Source organism: Anas acuta, chromosome 14, assembly GCF_963932015.1.
Source record: "Anas acuta chromosome 14, bAnaAcu1.1, whole genome shotgun sequence".
Lineage (NCBI taxonomy): Eukaryota > Metazoa > Chordata > Aves > Anseriformes > Anatidae > Anas > Anas acuta.
In genome coordinates this window covers 11879079-11898854 of record NC_088992.1, presented here as the reverse complement: position 1 = coordinate 11898854, position 19776 = coordinate 11879079, and the positions used below count along the sequence as shown (strand labels likewise).

Sequence of the window (19776 nt, the reverse complement as noted above, 5' to 3'; positions counted from 1 at the left end):
AAGGCTGAACAGCACCCATAAGTGTGCCACACTAAGAATCATGAGCTGGGTATTGTTGAAAAACTACTTGTTAAAGGGCAGCAAGATTTCAAACTTGGGCATGAAGCTGCAGTTAAAATGTTTTTTAAATTACTAGGTGAAGTCAGTAGACCCTATGGGGTGGTAGGGTAAGTAGACCTGGCTTCTCCACTCTGAGTGAAGGTGGAGCAGAGTCAGGGCTGCAGAGCACCCAGTCTTGCAGAGAGACCTCAGGTTTATCAGTGAATCCCATAGAGATACAGTCTCAGGATCACAAACACCCATCTTCTACCAGACGTCTGCTCTCCCATTAACCTGGCTGGAGTGTTTTCATGATGTGTAGAGTGTTGCTAGTTCACATTCATGCCTGTTGTGTGGTCTGCAGTGTTTAGTTCTAGTACCTGCAGTTCCCTGCTGTCTGGAAGGCTCCCAGACATGTGCTCTCATTTGTCTTGGCCTTGAGTTTGCTCATCTGGTGTTGGCGTGGAAGGGAGGTGGCCTCTCCCAGAGGTTGCTTTCCCTTCCCCAAAGAACTCATGTCACAGGTGGCAAAGAGCATCTGCACAGTTCATGTGCACATCCAGACAGTTAATCAGCATCTCCAAAATTTTTATGGTTTAGGAGTTTTCTTAATTCCAAAAAAAAATGTTATAATATATGCAAGGCATCTAACACAGATCTGCGGACAATGCAGGAAAAATACCAGTACTCTTTTACTGCTTGTAGTATCTTATAAATGATAAGGACAAGCACACTTCCCTGCTCACGGGATGAGAGGAGGTTTCTCCCTGAATCCAGCTGTTGATGTGCTCGTTGCCAGAAGCAGAGTGATTGATAACCCAGTTATTTGGAGCCCTGCTCGTGGATGTATTCTTAGAAACTAGAACCTCATTTTCTTGTGCTGTGGATGTTACTTCCTAGGACTGGCTGTGCAGAAATTGGATTTTGCTACTTGCCTTCAGACACGAACAGTACAGCAGACTGATGAATATTGATCATGCTTTTTTTATTTTTTTCCTTTTTCCCCCCCTCTGTTAAAGCACCCTAACCTGATAATTGGTAGATTACAAATACATTAGAATTGATCAGAGAGAGGAGCAGAACAGATTTTTGTAGTAGTGTAAAGTGAATCATGTCTCATACAAAGGAACCCCGAGGGAGGTTCACAGCCCCACACCTGGATTTGTCAGGCTAGTGGCTGCCCTTCTCTGTGGCCACAAGATCCATTTCATGCGTCTCTCCAGCACAGTAACCTTCATTCACACTTGCATTTGTTGGACAACTCCTGAGTATAGCTGCAGGGTGGCTAATTACATGGTTCATTACCAATACTATCCCTGGCAAACAACCCCATGTGCTGTGCTGTGGGGTATCCCTTCTGGGAGAATATACAGCCGTGTTCTGCTAAGCCGCTCCAGGACATTATTTCATCTAATGTCTGTGCTTCGGTGTTTGGATGTATTGCCATAGATTGTAATGATATTTTAAATTCAGGATGTTGAGGATTTGTCTGCTTATTCAGCTGTGTGCGTCCTCTGGAACAAGCTTTCCAGGTCTAGGGAGCGGTTTTCTTGAGGGAATCATGAATCCATCAGTAATCTTGGAACATGCCTTTGGGACTGACATCAAACCCTTCCTCCTTGGCTCAGAGGCCCAACCTGTGGCTGCCCTCTCTCCACGCAGATGTGGGAGCCCTTGGTGAGCTGTTAGTGGAAAAGCTGGTGCCTGTGCACAGCCATGAGCACCGTGAGGCACAGAGCTGAGGCCCAGCAGGCCCTGCACATCTCTGTGAGGCAGGCAGGCAGATGGGGGAGCAAAATGGTTTTCATGGGGCACTAAAATGTGGATGGCCCCAGTGTGAAGTTGTAAGCCAGCTCCAGGCCAAGGATCCCAATATCTGGCCACTGGCCCATAATCTCTCACTGGCTCATGCTATAGCTGCAGGATGTGAGGCTGAGAAGAGGCCTGGCAGTGCAGCGTGCCTGCATGTGTTTATGTTGAGCTGAGAACCCGGCTGAGACCCAGAGATCACTGCCCATCTCTGATCTGAATGCCCATAGAAACCCTTCCTCTCACTGCAGCCACCAAGCAGCCAGGAGGCATCGCTTGCCTTCATCTTAACTTTGCAAGTTAAGTGAGGGTCACTAACAGCAGGGGAAGCCCTGTGTCCCTGTGCCTCTCCACCCCACGCTGCATCACCAGCTGTCATGGGATGGGATGGGATGGGATGGGATGGGATGGGATGGGATGGGATGGGATGGGATGGGATGGGATGGGATGGGATGGGATGGAGCTGCAGCCCAGGAGAGTGTCAGAGCACAGAGCAAGCTGACCTGCAGCACTGAGGTCCGCACCAGGGTGGGTCCTCCAGGCATTTCCAGTGCTGTAAGTCTGTGCATGGAAGTGCATCAGTTGTTAAAGACAGCACAAGTATTTGGCAGGGTTTCAATCCCAAACTTCAAGCCTGCCTCAGCCAGAAGGGCAGCGATTTGCTGGCAGGAAACAGACCTGTCCCCCGGCACTTTGCAGGGTGCTTGTGGAGGAAAACCCCAACATGCCTGGGACATTGTTAGCAGCCCTGAGGGGTGAGTGGAGCCTCCCAGCTGGGCAGCAGGTCAGCTCCTGTGGCATGCTCCTCGGGGTCTTTGCCAGCGAGGGCTTTTCTTCCGTCCTTTCACTGGATCCATTCAGCATCACTCCCTGCCTCCTCCCCCTCTCCTGTCCCCTCCCACCCTGCCTGCTGGATCCCGAGCAGTCTCTTGACACCTTGAGGGAAGGCTGGGAGGTGTAACCATTGCCAGCAAGAGAGGAGAGCAGGAGGGAAAGGAGAAGGAAGCCAATAACAGAGAGGTCTAGCAAAGTGGTGGAGGGGGAGGGATGGGGCCACTCCTCCGTCCGTGGGGCTGCAGATTATTTTGCATGGATTGTTGAAGAGAAAAGAGATCTGCGTTTGTGAAGAGACCAAAAAATAAACAGCTCGTTGCTTGGGTAAGTAAGAACAAGAGCTCCCCTGCTCTCATTGTCTGTCATACAGTACATCGATCCCCCATCCTATTTTGCTTAGTTATACAGGTTTTGATTCTTATTAGTATTATTTGATGTATCAGCTGCGTGCTTTGGTTGCTAGAGATCAAATCGCCCTGATGTGTGTGTGTGTGTGTGTGTGTGTGTGTGCGTGCATGTGCATGTGGAAAGACGCCCATTCTCTGAATATACGTTGACACATTTTTCCAGCTCTCAGTGTGGTATCTCATTTGAGATATTATACTACAGCATGCCACACACACACACAAATCATGTTTGCTGGTACTGATTTTAAAATCAGTTCATCCACACAATTATTGAAACAGAAAGACTGTTCGGCAGCTGAAAATTAAAGGGGGGCTCTTTAATCACAGTCCTCACTGGTAGGGGGCTACTCTGATTTATCCTGAGCCTGACATGTTCAGTATTATGTTTTGTAACAAAGCTACATTTAAAGATCAATTCAGCAGTGGTTATTGCATCCAAATTACATGGTTGTCATGGAGATGGTACAGAGAAGCTGAAGTGATATGACTGCATCTGGACTGGAGTGGGGCTTCACTGTCGAGTGAGATCCTGCCTTACCTCCTGTGTCTTTTTGTCTGTGCTAGGTTACAATTTATTTTAATCTTGAATGAAACAGTACTATATTAGAGGATTTAGAGGTCGAGCCACTGTGAAGGGTGTGTGTTGGCCCCTTCCAGCTCTGTGTTACTATTGTAATTGTTATATTAGCATTTGTGTCTCCCTGATTTTTTTTTTCCTGCAAGTCTAGGGAGGAGGAAGACAGAAGGACAGATAGTTTTCAGAGCACAGCTAGGGCTGTGAGTACTTCCTAAAAAGATATCTGTCATTCCCACACCTCCCTGCTAGCTTCCACATCTTGGGGGACAAAAGGAAAGGTATTCTCTGATTTTAGCCGCATTTATCTTCCATTTTCCTACTGTAACTTTGACAATACAAGGAGCCAATCACCTGGTCATCACTAAATTGGGGGAATGGAATTTGATTTATGTTATCATATTTGTTTCCTTCGCAACTGATAATGTGAATGTTTTGGCAGTTGAGAAACAAAATCCGTAATTCTGAGACAGAATTTTTCCTGGCCAAGGCTAGCTAGAATACAAAGAGTATATCTGTGGGAAGGGCATGTTATATGTTACAGATGTGTATATCTCTAGTGGCTGGGAGTAAATCACGCTATTGTGCTCATCTTCATTATTTTGGGTGTTAGACCGGCTTTAGTCAATATTTAATCTGAGCTCATTGTGTGCTTGCACAATAAACGTGTAATTTGGAGCTTAACTTTACATCTATAAAATGCTTCGGGAATGCATGTGGCATTGTCTCCATAAATGCAATTTCACCCTTCTCTGTAAGGCCAAGCCTATTGTGGGGATGTAAATATAGTAAAAGACATTGGTGGAAACAAGCCCATCAGAATGGCAGTGTTTCTCTAATTGTATCACTAAACATAAGAGAGAATTAATTACTAGGATAAACAGAGCTGTGTAGCTGCTGGATCAGGGTAATATTTGCATGGAGTTCCAGGCCTGCATTATAGTAGCTACTATTACGGCTTAAATTCTCCCCATGACAGTAGATAATGTTTTTAGCCAGGAGCATAGCATATTATCATTAGATATTTTTGTCCTAAAAATATGCTAAATTCCCATGTCCTTGTCAAATTGTCCATTAAAAGTGCTCCAAAGTGTGTGGTTCAGCTAGGATTTCCCTTGATGTGATTTTTCCTGTACAAAGTCCAAGCAAACAATGGATAAAGTCTGAAAGTGGGCAGCTGAGCCCAGAGGGGATGTTGGAGAGATGGCTGATTCACAAAAGGGATGTTTCTCATTTTGTCTCTTCTTTTCCCCCTAAAAGTTCAGCGCAACTGGAGATGAAGTGGGAGGGTTTCCCTGGAGATCTGTGAAGTTGGAAGCCAAGTAGTTCTGAATCAGTACTGAGTTTCCTCCTGTCTCAGCATGCTGTACCTCTTCAGTCCACGTGTCTTTATTATTCTCTGGGGAAACTGAGGGTTGATGTGGTCAAAAGTGACTTTGCCAAGGTGACAGTGACAGCAGTGGACAGAAAAAAAGCTGTAGCTCTGCCAGCAAGTCTCCTTCTATGAGCACCAGGCCAGATCCATGTCCAGATGGTGCTGTCCTGTGTGTAAGTGCGGTGGGAAGGTGGCAGTGATGGGGAGCAGTACTAGTTCATGTAGTCTGGGTAGATAGAGTCAGGGTTCTCTTTGCTGAGGCTTCTCATTAGAGCTGCACAGGGGTGGCAGGAGGGAGTCAAGCAGTTTTACACCAAATTCTGTGGTGTCCAAGACAAGGGCACACTTTTCTGACCTGATCTACAGTGTTACCAGCAAGAAGCCCCTTCTGGTGTCCCCCAGCTGCCTGCAACCCCATCACATGGCTCTTCAAATGGAACTGAATAGCTCTTGGGAGGAGGTATCCCCCTTATTTCTCATTGTGGTTATATCCAGCTCAGAGTGCAAAACCTTAACTGGTGTCTTGTCTCTCCACTCTCCTCACTAGTGCTGCTCATCTCCCACATTGTGATACCCTGTACTGCTCTTACTGCCATCAGCCTATAGCCCCATCCCATCTCTTCCCTCTGTCCCATTCTCTGACACTTTTTGTCCCCTTCCTCCATGAATTTTCCCACTGAGGCAGATCCCTCCATCCAGTATTGCCACAGGCTTCAGCCCACGTCATTTTTTGTAGGTGCCATGCCTGCCACAAGGCACATAGCACTGAGTCTGTTAGGCCACCATCCTAAAAGCACAGAAAAGCTATGTCAGGAGTCTGTGAAGTCTGGACTGACTTCACCTGTGGAGTTGTGCTGTGTGGTGTAAGTGCAGTGGTTCTGCCCAAGCGTGGAGGTGCTGCTAGTTGCCAGAAGGAAGTGGGAAGGCCTGCTCCACTTCGCTATCTGTGTATGGCCCTGCAGACTTGTATGTGTTGATGACATTGACAAAAAGATGCTTTCTGATCTGGGGGAACTATTGCTACTGCCACCAAAGTGCTGGATATGGGCAGAGTTGTTCTTGCTGGGGTAAAAGTCTGTTTGGAGGTTCTGTGTGAGCAGTCACCAAAATGGGTGTTCTGGTGCTGTAAATGGCCACATCTCTGGGGGATCCACAGTGCTCTGCTGGTTGGCAAAGTCTGTGCTGTAGAGACATTTCCTTGTTTGAGGAGACATCTGACATAGCTTTGCCTTTCACCCTTTGCTAAGGGTGAAAATGTCCTCCTCACCTTTCTGGCAGGGAAATGCCTTTCCTGGGCATATGCTGGGACAGGGTCCGTGTGAGGGACCTTGTCCAGGCTAGATAGGTTGAAAAGAGCCATATCTTCTGCATTTGAGGCTTATGATGCTCCTCCATAGCAGGTATGGTACAGGAATTAAAGATGAAAGGGATGGGCTCAGTTCTGCTCCCTCCCACATTTCCTCTGTGACCTTGGGGAGGTGGATGGCAGGCTGGGCTCACTGCGGGAGAGGCTTGTGTCAAGCCCGGACAGTCACCACCTCACCCTTCATCCTCACTGCTGTCCCTCCATCTTCCCGCAGGAGCTCCAGGAATTGAGTGGCTGAGATGCTCAGGGAGGTTCTTCCCTGCCATCCACAGTCTGGCTTTCCTGACCCCGCACAGTGCCTAGGTTTGCTTGAGCCCCAGGTAGGGACACTGGTGATTTCTTCTTCAGAGCAAATGTTGCTACTTTCTCTTTGGCCTGGTCACTTCGCATTCTGTGTGTTCCTGACCTGCTCCTTTTCTTCTGCTCTGGGGCTTCCTCTCCTCTTCTCTGCTCTCCCCCCTGTACTACTTCCCAGTGGAAATAGGACAAGCTAGCACTGGAGCTCCCTCACTTGCACTAGACAAGGCCAGGGAACATAAGAAGGTGCAGATAGCCTGAGCAGTCTGGGCTTGAGCCTGGCACTGGGGCTCATGGTTTGGCACCTATCTCTTTACCACCACTGCTCACGTTTTCCTTCTTATTCTTATTGCCCCACATCCTTCCCTCGTCATTTTTCAGCTCTGTGATATGTGAGCAGGTCTTGGTGGTCCTAGCTGGTGGCTGTGTAGGAGGCAGGACTGCAAGAGGCTCAGGACATCTGCTTTAGAGTTGTTTAAAGGAACAGCTGATCTTCACATTCTAGGCAGGAGATGTGTTGGCACTGGGCCTAGGAAGGGAAAGCACACCTGAAAGCAGCTTCCCAGTGCAGTTCTGAGGGAATCCCTACAAACTGGCCAGGTTGTCATCTCTGTGGTGCCACCAGCTCAGGAAGGCCTTGCTTCCTCTCCTTCTAAGTCCCCTTCTCTGAGACATCCCAAATGGCTCTGAACAAAGGTAATGTTAGTGGGATGCTTTGTCATGACCAGCTGCCTTGCAACACCTCAGGGAATGGGCAATGTCTGCTTTCAAGCAGGGCGAGCATGGGATTTGTCCCAATATTTTCTGCCTTCCTCTGCAGCATGGGATGTGGTTTGGTTCCTAGGATCATCACCAGAGTCTGCTGTGGCAAAATCCACTGTATCTCCTGCTCTTCAGATGGGACAAAGCATCAGAGACCCCCCAGTCACTCCTGGAGCCTGGAGCATGTTGTGAGGGACAAGGAGTGCACTGGAGATGGGAGTACTCTGTCATGGATGAAGAATCTTCTGGATTGAGGGGCTCAGCTGGATTTGGTGGCTTAGGTGGTCACTCCCTTCCAGCCATGCAGCTGAGCTCCTCATTTCTCTGTAGCATTTCTCTGGCTCTGTGATGGAGACCCAAAACCCTCCTCCTCAGCAGACAAAACCTGCTGGTCTGCATTATGAGAATAAACCCCCGCTCTCTCTCTTTTTGGGGAGCTGAAGCATGTTCCTCTGAGCAATCCTGATCAGCGTCAAGCAGGAAAGCTTACAACAGGCTCAGGTGACTGGTACAATTGCAGTTTACCAACCATACTGAAAAGCCCAGAAAAAAATAATGTGAGATCAACCACCTCTCTACCTTCACACAATGCCTGCGTGATAGTTGTCTCTCCATTGTTGTATTGACATGAAAAAATATATTTGACCCAAATCTTTTTATTTTCTTTTTAAATACTTAAAAATTATAAGGTAGTAGGGAAATGCTACAATACCAAAATAAACTGAAGGGGTTTAATTTCTGCTTTTAATGCAATATGTGCTTATATGCTCCAATGTCAAAGCACAAGACTCAGTTCTTGTGACCTTTTTATTTTTACACCTTACAGATTTTTTAAATCCAGCTTGTCAGTGGTTTCAGCATAAACGCTTCACAAATGTTGGTAGAATTTATCTGACCTATAATTGCAGTTTTCTTCCAGTAAACAAGTTTCCCCCCCAAAAAAATCACATGATTCTGGGAAAGAGCCTCACTGAGATGGAGAGGGAATCCCCAGAGCTACCTTTCTCCCTCCTTCTAGCACCCAAGTGGGAGCTGGATTGTCTGGGAGAAACATCTATGTGCTGCTCTGTACAAAGCAGGACCTGACAACTGTAGAATTCCCTGCTGCAAGGCCTGCTCCTGCAGAAGTGCAGAGGTTCGTCTCCACTCTGTGTGTGGCCAGTTCATCCTGGCTGGTGTTAGACACATGGAGACACAGAACAAGAGGATGACACTTCACCTGCAGCCTCTCCCTGTTGCATCCTGCAGCAGTGTTGTTTCCCCACTGTGCATCCCAGCAGGTGGACTACGCAGCCTTAGATGAAATCTGCGCTCCCAGTGTGAAGAGCTCACAAAGCACCTTTCCCAGTGCAGAACTGGTTTTGCTGGTGGGGCTCTGTTCTTGCCAGGCTCTGCTTGCATGCTTCAGGAATTCTCTCTGCATTTGATGGCACAGGTAGTGGAAGTGGATGGACCCCAGTATTTTGGGCACTTTCAAGGAACAAAAGCAACCAGGCGATGGACACAGTCTGTCCAGGCAGGACACAGGCTGACAGGGTTGCCACGGTGAAAACAGAGCTGCTTTCTGGACAGGAGATGCATGGTGCAAGGGATTCTGTTAAATTAAAAATATATATTTGTCTTCACCGGTACAATGGAAGCTAGGGGAGCAGTCAAGAGGAAAGTGAAAAAGCTTTATTTAATTAGATTATAAGGCCCCAAAGGCTGAAGAGAGAGAGAGAGAGAGATGATTTTTGTAATTGAGGATGGGGTTTATGCCAGACGTTGCTTTAATGAGTATTTAGATTTTATCTAATAAGTTAGCAACACCAGGCAAGGTGTTCAAGCCATCCCTTACCAGCCTTGAGCTTACCAAACCAGGAGATGCAGCTGGGAGTCAGCCTTCTTTTGAGAATACTTCATCCTTTGTCCTTTCAAGGTTTGGTATTCTCCTGATATTGTCTGACCAGTAAAGCTCTCTTTTTTCCTCAGGTCCCAGGAGGCAGCTTTCATCATTGCATAGGTGGGGAAACTGAGGCAGCAGATGTTCACAGGATTGCTTTTCTTCCCAGAAACAAACAAAAAAAATGAGTTTGCTGCAGAAGCTGAGCTGGGCTGAGGGTCCCAATCCTGAAGGCTTGTCTCTGCCCATCTCCTTTGCTGTCCACCCCTCTGCTCAGCAGCACTGTGAGCACCTGCCTGGATGTTCGCTCATGGAGCCAGGGGACTGGGGAATCAGGCCACCTGCAGAAGAGCCATTGCTACTGGAAGGCTCTGGTAAGGTGGCCGTCTGAACTCAGTGGGAGCTGGCAAGGCCAGACCTGGCCAGCATAAAAATCCCTTGGAGCTCCTGGAAGGATATGCAGCCACGGCCCCCCCGCCTGGCCCCCTCATTGTGACCTCAGCAGTAGAAAAGAGAGTTCACAGCTGCCTTTTGAAACAGAAAAAAGTCCCACTTGCCTGTTAGCTCTTTTTTTTTTTTTTTTTTGGCTCTATCTAATTAGAAGTTGTTTTGAAAGGGTTAAGGCAGTCAATGAACTGTTTTAATGTGAGTTCATCAGAAGCTCCTGTGTTATGAGTGGTATTTCTGAGGTGCTCAGAAGCACCTGTCTGCAAGGTGTTGAAAGCCTCTACTAATCATATACTAACCCTCCCTAAACTATTTACAAACATGCCTTATCATAAAGCAGGACCCTTCAGCTTGCAGTCCTTCTCCCCTCCATGAAATGGTCTCTGCTGTTGGCCACTCCTGGGCAGCTGCCTCAGGTGCTCAGTGTCCATGGAACTGCAGAATGGTTTGGAGTGGAAGGGACCCTTAAAGCTGATCCAGTCCAGCCCCCTGCCATGTGCAGGGACACCTTCCACTAGATCAGGTTTTCAAAGTCCCATCCAACCAGGCCTTGACCTCTTCCAGAGTTGGGACATCCACAGTTTCTCTGGGCAACCTCATATTGTACTTCACCACCCTCATAGTGAAAAATTTCTTCCTCTTTTTCCGTTGAAAACCACTGTCCCTTGCTCTGTCCCTGCAGGACAGGTCTTTGATCCATGCACAGCTAGGACCTGCCTCTGGCATGGCACCTCACAGTGTGAGGCATGGATACCAGAATGCACCTAACACCCCACTCCAAAATCATAAGATTTTCTTAAAAGAGCAAAAGACTTCTAGCTCAAACTTTTGGGGCTGTACCCTGATGTGGCTTTGAGCTCTAGTAGTTTTCAGGCTTCCTCTGCAGTCTTTTCATTTTTCTGTGCAAGAAGGCAGAGAGCTGGGTTTTCAGGTGTGACTTCAGGAAGCTTGGCTTTCCGTTGTGCACCTGATGTGAGAGTTGTGATAACATCAAGACATGGCAGCTCTGGTGGGGGTGTTGGATCAGAGCTGCCTCAGGATGAGGTACAGAGTAACAGCCCTAGGTGAGACACAGGAGACTTGGATGTGCAATATCACAGCATAATCTCAGCATGACAGCAACACCTAAAATGTAAATGTGTTACTATGACTGCCATCAGGCCAACGGAGAAGGGAAGTGGCCAGAAAATTACAGCAGCTACTGGTGGATGTAGGGAATGATCCTGTAGCAGAAACCTGTGCTTTATCACCAAGATGTTTTTGTAAGCAGAATCCGCTGCTTTCCAAGTAACAGCAAACTTTAAGGAGAGCACCTTGGTGACAGTTTCCCTTTAATTTTGCACACTATGAGAAGCAGCTTCCCAGTCTCATATACACAATGTGTAGCTTACACCATTGTCTTGGGCTGTACGCTCCCACAGCAAGTCTAACTGCCACTTCTCTCATGCCACTATGTCATCGGATCATCTGATGAACCAGGCCAAATGGTATCAATCTCCTGAACCTTTATTTCATCTTTACAATGTACTTACGTCTGACAGGCCCCTCTGGCCTCCCTGTGCATCAGTGAAGACTCAGCCCAGGATGTAATTCATCAGTTCCCTGATGATGTCCAAACACAATGATATCTAAGGAGCAGGATAAAAGTTCTGAGAACTCCATACTTTAAAAACACCCTCAAAGAGGCAAAATGGCCTACTGCAGCCTGGTATAGCAACTCTGCTGCAGCCTTGTCACACGATCTAGTGCAGGGCATCTTGCACACTGGGAGACTGGAAGAGTCCCTGGATCCAAGAGCAGGTAAAGCTTAAACAGTGCACCATCCTTATGCAATTAGATCAACCTGATGGTGCTTTTTGTTCTTATAATTCCCTTGTGGAGAAGAAATGGCCCTGTCTATATAAAGCTGCTTTATGTCAGTGTAGGAGTATGCCTGTTGGAGCTATAGTCTTTCAGCACGAAAATCACATTCCTATTGACATGGTTATCCTACATGTCCACTAAGGGCAGGTCAAGTCTTTGCACAGGAGCTACAAAATGTCTCCACCAGGTTTTCAGTGCTATTTTCTGAGCAACAGCTTATTTTTTCAAAGCAAGATGGCTTTTTTTTTTTTTTCCATTCAGTTCAAGGCATCCATGTGTTGGCAAAGCCAACAATGCAAACTGGTTCTGCTTTGAGCTGGCTGTAGGAAATAAAAAGAAGACTTGCAGGTTTCCAGGAAGTGGATTTCTTACTCATTGTCTGTTCTGAAAAAGCAGAAGCCTGTCTGAGGAAAGCTGTGAACAGGGGAAGTGTTTGCAGGCTAAATGTGGTAAGCAGTGCTGTGCAGGAGACTTGTCTTCTGAAAGTAGGTGTCTGCAACATAAACATCAGCAGCTGGGATTGTTGTCCCAGGCTATGGAGATCTAACCAGAGAATGCCAGAGCGTGATTTCCTCATTTTAACACAAACATTTAATGTAGATCAGATGCAGTCTTCTGACTCTGAAGAGGGCCTGGGGCTGAGCTCATCTGGAAATGTCTACATTTGGGTGAGATGAATCCCCTCAAAGTGCATTCCCATGTGTTCAAGCAAGTTCTGGGATAGCCAAGTTCTGATTAGCATCTCCTGTTGCCATGTTAAAGATAATAATAACTTACCACATCCTAATGGAGCAGTGAAATTGTGCTTTACTTTTACTGGCTCCATCCCAGTCTGTAAGTACTAGAAACACGTATGTTATTATCTTTTCAATCATTTCATTGACTTTGTGCAACCTGAAGACTGCAGCCTGGAAGACTGAGCTAGAGAGGCAGCAGGTTACTGTACAGGTGTGATGGAGCAACCAAATTGTAGGTAGGTCACCAGATCTCCAAATATTTTTTCCTGAGTGAAAGATCCTGGGAGAAATGAGGGAGGAAGGTCATGCTACCTGCAGAATCTTTTCCAGCTAACAGCACTAGCATAACTCCTCCAACATGGAGGAAAGATCAACTGTCAGTGCATCCTTGGTGCTTTATAGCCAGTAGAAATTTTTCAAAAATTTAGTAATCATCTTTTTTTCTGTTTGTCTTTTTTTTATGGGGGAAGGGGTGGAGGATTTGCCTAGCCTACACTTCCTTTGTACAAATGTTTCCTGCAATTTTGAAAGGGAAGGTGAAATTTTTGGTCTAAATGAAAGAGAAAACGACCTGCTGTAGAAGAACAAGTGAGCTTACGGGTGGAGTACTCACTAGGTAGAGGGCTGAAGTTCATGTCCTAGTCTTAGAGGAAGTGTTTTTTCTAGAACACTGTCCTGTCTGTTCCCTTTTAGTGGCATACTCTCTCTAGTTTGCCTCTCAAATGTCCTGATTTGGCCCTGATGATGTATGAATGTCCCTTCACATCAGATCTTTTTTTCTTTTTTTTTTTTTCCTCAGGCTGCTCTTTGCAAATCCTTTGGGTTAACAGCTTTGTGCCCAAGCTGATTTCAGTGGAAATGCCACACTTCATGCCCTGACTGCCTGTAATGCTAGGTAGTGAAGTTCCAGCTCTGTTGGCTGTCAAGAAATCTTGGCCGAGTCTATGTTCTCCAGCCAAATAACTACATCGCAGCCTGACTGGGGCAGGAAAAGTGAATGAAGTTGGTCTTCCTTTCCTTCACAGGGATGAAAGTAGAAAATTCTCACTGCTGTGAGAAGGCTGGGATGGCAATCTGGAGATCAAGGGGTGAGAGGTGACATGATTGAGGTCTTCAAAATCACATAAAAACAAATTGTCAGCCCATGGGAGAAAGAAATGAGGATTTTCACAATGATAATCATAAAAGTTGTTTATTGTCAATAGTGTTGAAAGGGCAGAGGTCAAAATACAGGCATAACAGAGGGGAGATGTATTTCAAAAAGAAAACAGAGGCAGAACCATGGCTGTGAACTCTTCATCTCTCTATGGATTTGCCTCCTCAGAGAAACCTTGGTGTATCCCTGCACATACCCTCCATCCAGGGTGATGTGTTGCACCTGCATTTTGTAAAACTGAGAGATGAGTTGGGCACCAAGGGAGTGACCAACAGAATTTTAAGCTCTTATAAAACCCAAGCCAGATGCAAGGAAAACAAATGACCATTGGTATTTCCCTCTAAGAAAAGCAGAAGGGAACTGTAAGAGGCTGTCTATAAGGAAGAAAGGGACAAGGCCCAGCTGTAGCTATGTATGTAGATGGTATCTGTGCATCTGCATGGCATGGTTTGCATCAAGGAAAAGGGCCAAGCGGGAAACATCTGCTGGTGCATCTTGCTGAATTCTGCTGAAGAGCTCTTCCCACCGTGAAAGCTGCTGCCTAAAAGCAGTTTTCACTCACAGAAAGAGGATAGAAGGTGTCTTTCTGAAATCAACATGTTGAGAAATCTGCAGCCACTTTGCAATGGCCTGGGATGGGGTGCCAGGGCACAAAGTATGCCACAGAGATCTGCATTTCATGGTGGGCAGCAAACAAGGCATGAGGAGGGTGCCTCCTGCCTTTAGGCAGAAAATAATTTGGAAAGAGCTCAAAGAACAAGGCTAAGGATTCCTCACCTGACAGTCTGAGTATGTGGCACTGGGAAAGTCCCAAGGACAAAGCTTCTGAGATGTTCCTTGTTGGTTTTGTCTATGCTGTATTCACATTGCACTGACTGAACCCCATCCTGTGGGGTTTATCACAGGTTGAAGGAGCTGTTCCCCAGCCCCTGCAGCACCATGAAGCAGAAATTGTTTTCAGGTGATGTCTGGCCTGAGTCTGTTCAGGTCCAGAGACTGTTCTGCCTAGAGATGAGGAGGCTCATGGGCGATTTTATCAATGTGTCTAAATACCCGAAGGGAGGGTGCACAGAGGATAAAGCCAGGCTCTTCTCAGTGGTGCCACTGCCAGGACATGAGTCAGTGGGCACAGAATGAAACAGGAGGTTCCATCTAAACACTGGGAAGCTCTGGCACAGGTTGCCCAGAGAGGTTGTGGAGTCTTTCTCCTTGGGAGGGAGCCAGCTGGACATGGTCTTGGGCACCCAGCTCTGGGTGTCCCTGCTTGAGCAGGGGTTGGACCAGAGGACCTCCAGAGGTCCCTTCCAACCCTAACCATTCTGTGATTCTGTGATTTGGAATTGAAAATGGGAGATTGGCAAGGACATTCTGGGTCTTTCTAGGCTGCCAGGAAGCTCTCTGAGCCTTGCTCAGTTAGTTTTGTTCAAAGGCAGAAAGTTAAACCACCCAGGCTTCAGTGTAGCCTCTGAGACTGTGGTCAGGCAGAAACTTCTCCCCCTGCTCTGAGTGAAAAAGATCCTGGGGGATCTTTGCCACTTACAACTGAGAAAATTACACGTGTTATCAACCATTTCATGAGACCACACAGACATTTTCTCCTCATGTCTTTTCCTGTGTCCATGGCCCCAGCCACATCCCAGGTCTCTCCTGCTCCTCGCCTCATGGCACAGCAAAACTTAGAGCCAACCCACGGTCATCCCAGCTCAGCATCCTGCCTCTGGGTGGCCACCAGCAAAACCCTGGGAGGAGTAAAAAGGACTGCAGGTAGACAGCCTCGTGAAATTTAGCAAAGAAACTTAGCAAAGAGATTACTGGAGTAACCCTAGGCATTATTATGGACTGGGGGCTGGCTGCTTTGGTAGCTGCGCTGCTGAAGACCGCCCTGAAGATCACCGTGTCAGCTGTGTGCCTTTGTGGCAGTGAAGGCCAAGTGCACATGGGGTTGTGTTACTGATGCAGCTGGTGGGTTAAGGGAAGAGAGTCTTCCCCTCTGCTCAGGGCTTATGGGACCAAACCTGGATGCCATGTCTGCTTTTCGACCTCCAAGTGCAAAAAAGACATTTACAAACCAAAGCTGGTCTTGGGGATTACATGTGCCTCCAGGTGTCAGCTTGGGTGGTAACTGACCGGCAGCACAGACGTCTCTTTCCCTTCATGGCAGCTCTCACCACAATGCACCAGGAGAAAAAACATGGGCCAGGCCCTAGCCTGCACAGTGTGCTAACAAAACTGACTCATCTCTGTCAGCACCAGGACCTTGGCAAAGGCTGCCATCACCCCTTCCTGGTCCTGCCACCTCCTTAGGTCTGGCAGAGCAAGGGGATGATGTGGGTGAGGCTTTCTCCTCCAGTTTTGATGTGCCTCCTGCTCTCTCCCTGGACATCCTTGTGATGCCAGGGTGAGGACAAAGCCCTCATGATGGACCTGCTGCCCCATTTCTGCAAAGCCCAAGGAAGCAGGATCCTGAGCACTGAAGCAAACCAAGGGTGTAGCAGAGGGCAGCCCAGCTCAGCGTGAGGGGAAGCTCGTGCTTGAACAAGAAACAGGATTCTTCTCCAAGCCCTCCATGTCACAGCAGCCAAGCAGTTACACAAACTGAAGCGGGAGCCTTTCCAGTTCCTAAAGCAGGGAGGAAAATTTAAAATAATCATTTCCCACCAGCCATTCAGCTTCAACAAAAGCTGGGAGACTTCCAGAGCCAGTCCCTGAAAGAGCCGCTGTGTGGTTTCCAACCCCTTACAGAATCAGGGCAAGCTTTGCTTCATCTCTGCCCAGCCTCTTTGGGACTGGCACTTTCCTGCAGCGGGTGCCAGCCTGGCTTTGCTGGTCCCATTGCCCCAAAGTAGGCTGAGTGCTGATGTCCATCAGTGAGGGAAGGCTTCAAGACCAGCAGTGGGCAATTGCTTCCTGGGAGCCCCATCACACTGCCCACCCATGCAGTCAGGGGCAAACCTTGAAGTAGTGCTGAGGGGGTATTTCTGCTGTCCTTTGCCCCACACCAGCCCTGCCCTGGTCTCCTTGTGGTCCAGGGGCAATGCAGGACCCTGAGGCTGACTGGGCAAGTCGGTGGCTGTGCTGCAGAGCTGTTCTGTGGCACTGGGCACATTACACACACAGGCTGGTGTGGCCAGGAGCCTGATAAATGAAACTAATAGCTCTCATAACTGCAGTTGTCTTGCTTGGAAATGGCCTACAAGAAAGGGCAGAGAGGCTCTTGCCTCTCTCCCATCTTATGGTAGAAGCACTGAGCTCTGGGAAGGAGACAGAGAAGGACTATGTTTAGCACTAGATCATGGATCTCTTGGCTTCTCCTTGCCTTTCCTACAGCAATAATAGCCTCTTTCCAGTATGAATCCATGCCCTTCTACTTATGTGGGCGTTAAGGAGCTAATCGGGTCCAAATCGTGGAATTGCATCTTAACAGCTGTTAAAGTGCATACTATCAGCAGAGCCACCGTAGCCACTGGAGTGAGCAGTCCCAGCCAGAGCATACGCCAGTTCATTCTCTTTTCTTGCCCTTTCTTTTTATGCTAACCTTTGTTACCTTTGCTGGAGGCTGGGAGCAGTGGACACCCATGGGATGCCTGCTCTACCCATGGGACCTAGGAAAGCAGCAGTTACTTGAGGGAATTCCTGAGGCTGCAGAAAGGGGAAGGCTCAGTCATGAAAATGCTCCAGTGCAAACTCAGATATTACCTTCTAGCCCTTACCTCTACAGCTCTTGACCAGAGCGCTTTGCAATGCAGAAACTTGAAGAAACAAGCAGGGAAAAGGGAAACATGCGAGAGAAACCATGGTCCAACTCAGTCTCCTGTCTGTCAGGCCATACTGCTTTGGGGAAATGGAAGGGAGTCCCAGGGCAGCCCTCTGAGTCCCAGCCCCTGCGTGGTGCTGCAGTGTGTGGTGCTTTCTCAGGGCTAACAGAAAGGCCACCTTTGGTCTCTGTCCAGCACTGAGGGGCAGCTATTTGTTGGGGGCAGGTGTGGGCAGCTCTAACCAGCTCCTCCACTCTTGGTGGTCTTCTGAGTCCAACTGGTGGCATTACAGCACGTCGCCTCTTCCCTTTGCCCATGCACATATGTAACACAAGCAGGAAGGTAGTGGTTCACAGATGAGCCCTACTGCATATGGTTGGCTGATGGGTTTGCAGAGCAGGAGAGACCTTCTTCAGGTTGTGTGGGACACACCGGCCTGGCTGCATGGGCAAGGGTGGAAGGAGTCAGTAGGTAATTTCAGTACAAGGCATCACCACAGGCACCTGGGTGAGTCACAGGCTCATATCCCAACCATTCCTCTGGAGCTTCTGGGAAGCCTCAGCTTCCCATAACCTGGGTGTGCTTCACGTGATTGTCAGCACATACATTAATCTAGTAGCTAGTGAGTTGCTGAGTAATACACAGCTCGGCTTGCCTGCACACTACAGCTGCACATGACAGCCTCTCTTCATGTGTGTGCAGTGGAATATGGATCCACACAAGAGACATACCCATCCTGGAGGGGTCAGGAGGCTGTGAGAGGCACTGCTGGCTTTACTCAGACCAGTGTGCTGGAAGCTGCTGGTCTTCCCGTCTGAGCAACAGTCTCTGCATCCTCCCATGGCTTCCTTGGTGCTTCTTCTCCATCAGAAACTCAGGCCAAGGAAAAACATGCCTCAGTGTTTAGCTACTGACTCTTCAGCCCTTCTTCCAGACCATAAATATCCTGCAGACTCCACAGAGGGTAAAACAGTAAGCATAATGCAGCAGCTTATGTATAACAACATAAACGTTGATTTATTGATATTAAGAATTGGATTAAAGTTAGGAGGGTAGAATGCACCTCACACTTACAAATGTTTGCCAACATTTCTTCTTAGCTCAGTCTCCTAATCACATTTAGGTTCCTGTTTTCTAATTGCTTATAGCTGTGACAAGTTTTAATTACTAAACTGGAATTTATCTTGGGTGGTATCTAGTTCCTAATGAAGTTATTGGAACAGTAGCAGGGAGGTGGTGAATTTGAGCCCAAACTCCCTGGTTAGTTTTAAAAATTAGAACTGAAAAAAAAAAAGCTATTCTTTCTATTCAGCTAAGCTGAAAAAAAAGCATTCTTCAGCTCACATCATGAAAAAGACCAGCAGAGCTTTTCTGGAAAGGTTTCCCCAAAGATTTGAATATTGGTCCTGTGTTGCATGTCTGTATTATACCCTCATTCTGGGAAAGTGCTGAAATTTGGATCATGTTAGGTTTCCAGCATTACTCACGATTGCAGTGTGGTCATGCTCTGGAGAGTCTTGATAGTTTTGTAAGTAAATTCCTTGAAGATACTGCAATGGCTTGGCTCCACCAGCAGTGCACGTGAAGGAAGTCTGTAGGAAGAAAGAAGTCAGAAGCCCTTTCTAAGGATTACTCCTGCACTCAGCTGTTGCACTGCCATGGCTGAAAACCAGGGAATACCGGTGTGTGCAGAGGGAAGATCATGAGAAGTATTTTGCAAAGAATGAGTCATTCAGCCATGGTATGGGTCTGGGAAACAGCCCGATACGGAGCAACAGCAGGGTGGCAGGAGATCAGTGGGGTTCTCTCTGGCCTGTGCTTCACTTTCTCTGGTCTGTTGGTACAGGCAGGGATCGTGCATCTGTCGGTAGAGCCTGGCTGCACCTAGTGTGGTAGGCAGGGATGCTGTGCTCTCTCTGACAGCCGGAGATGCACATGGATGCACGTGGAGAAGATGTAAACCTGCCTACATTGCCTCAAAGAGGCACCTCCTCCGTCTCACATCTGTGGCATGTGCAACTCAAGGAGTGTTTTTCTACAAGCCTGTCTGACACAGAGCTCTGAACTCCGCAGCTCACCCCATCTCCTAGCAGCAGGGAACAGGACACGGGGGGGGTCCTGCCTGGGCCAGGAGGGATTGGGGTTCCCCTTGGGATCTGTCCCACTCAGCCAGCAGCTCAGCACACACGTGCACAGCTCTGTCCGTGTCCAGGACACAGTAAGGTGTTTTGGTCCAACCCTACCACTCCTTTGCTCCTTGCCCAGGTGCAGAGGAACCAGTGGGAGGGGACAGGCTGCTGGCACAGCCTCCACAGGCTGAGAAATAGCAAGGGCAGAGGCACCTCTTGTTACCAAGAACTAGTAGGGCCCTGTACTTGCAAAGCAGTTACTGCTAATGAGAGCTGCAGGTCAGCAAGTCAGAGCACCCAGAGCCCATTTTCAATGTCTGAGCACCCTGACACAGCTGATGTTA

The 19776-nt window shown here is 47.9% G+C and overlaps 1 protein-coding gene across 5 annotated transcripts in view; it reads left to right on the top strand.

Annotated features, from left to right (window-relative positions):
* Positions 1–19776, top strand: part of PSD2 (pleckstrin and Sec7 domain containing 2) — an 84358-nt gene that overhangs the window by 17623 nt on the left and 46959 nt on the right. The window contains exon 1 of one of the 5 annotated variants that reach the window (XM_068698679.1): positions 2780–3006. The exons of 2 other annotated variants lie outside the window; for them this stretch is intronic. The gene's annotated coding sequence lies outside the window, so the exon portion shown is untranslated. Of the gene's footprint in view, positions 1–2779; positions 3007–19776 lie in introns of those variants that run through there. 2 more of the 5 variants (XM_068698678.1, XM_068698677.1) reach the window with 2 other exon arrangements.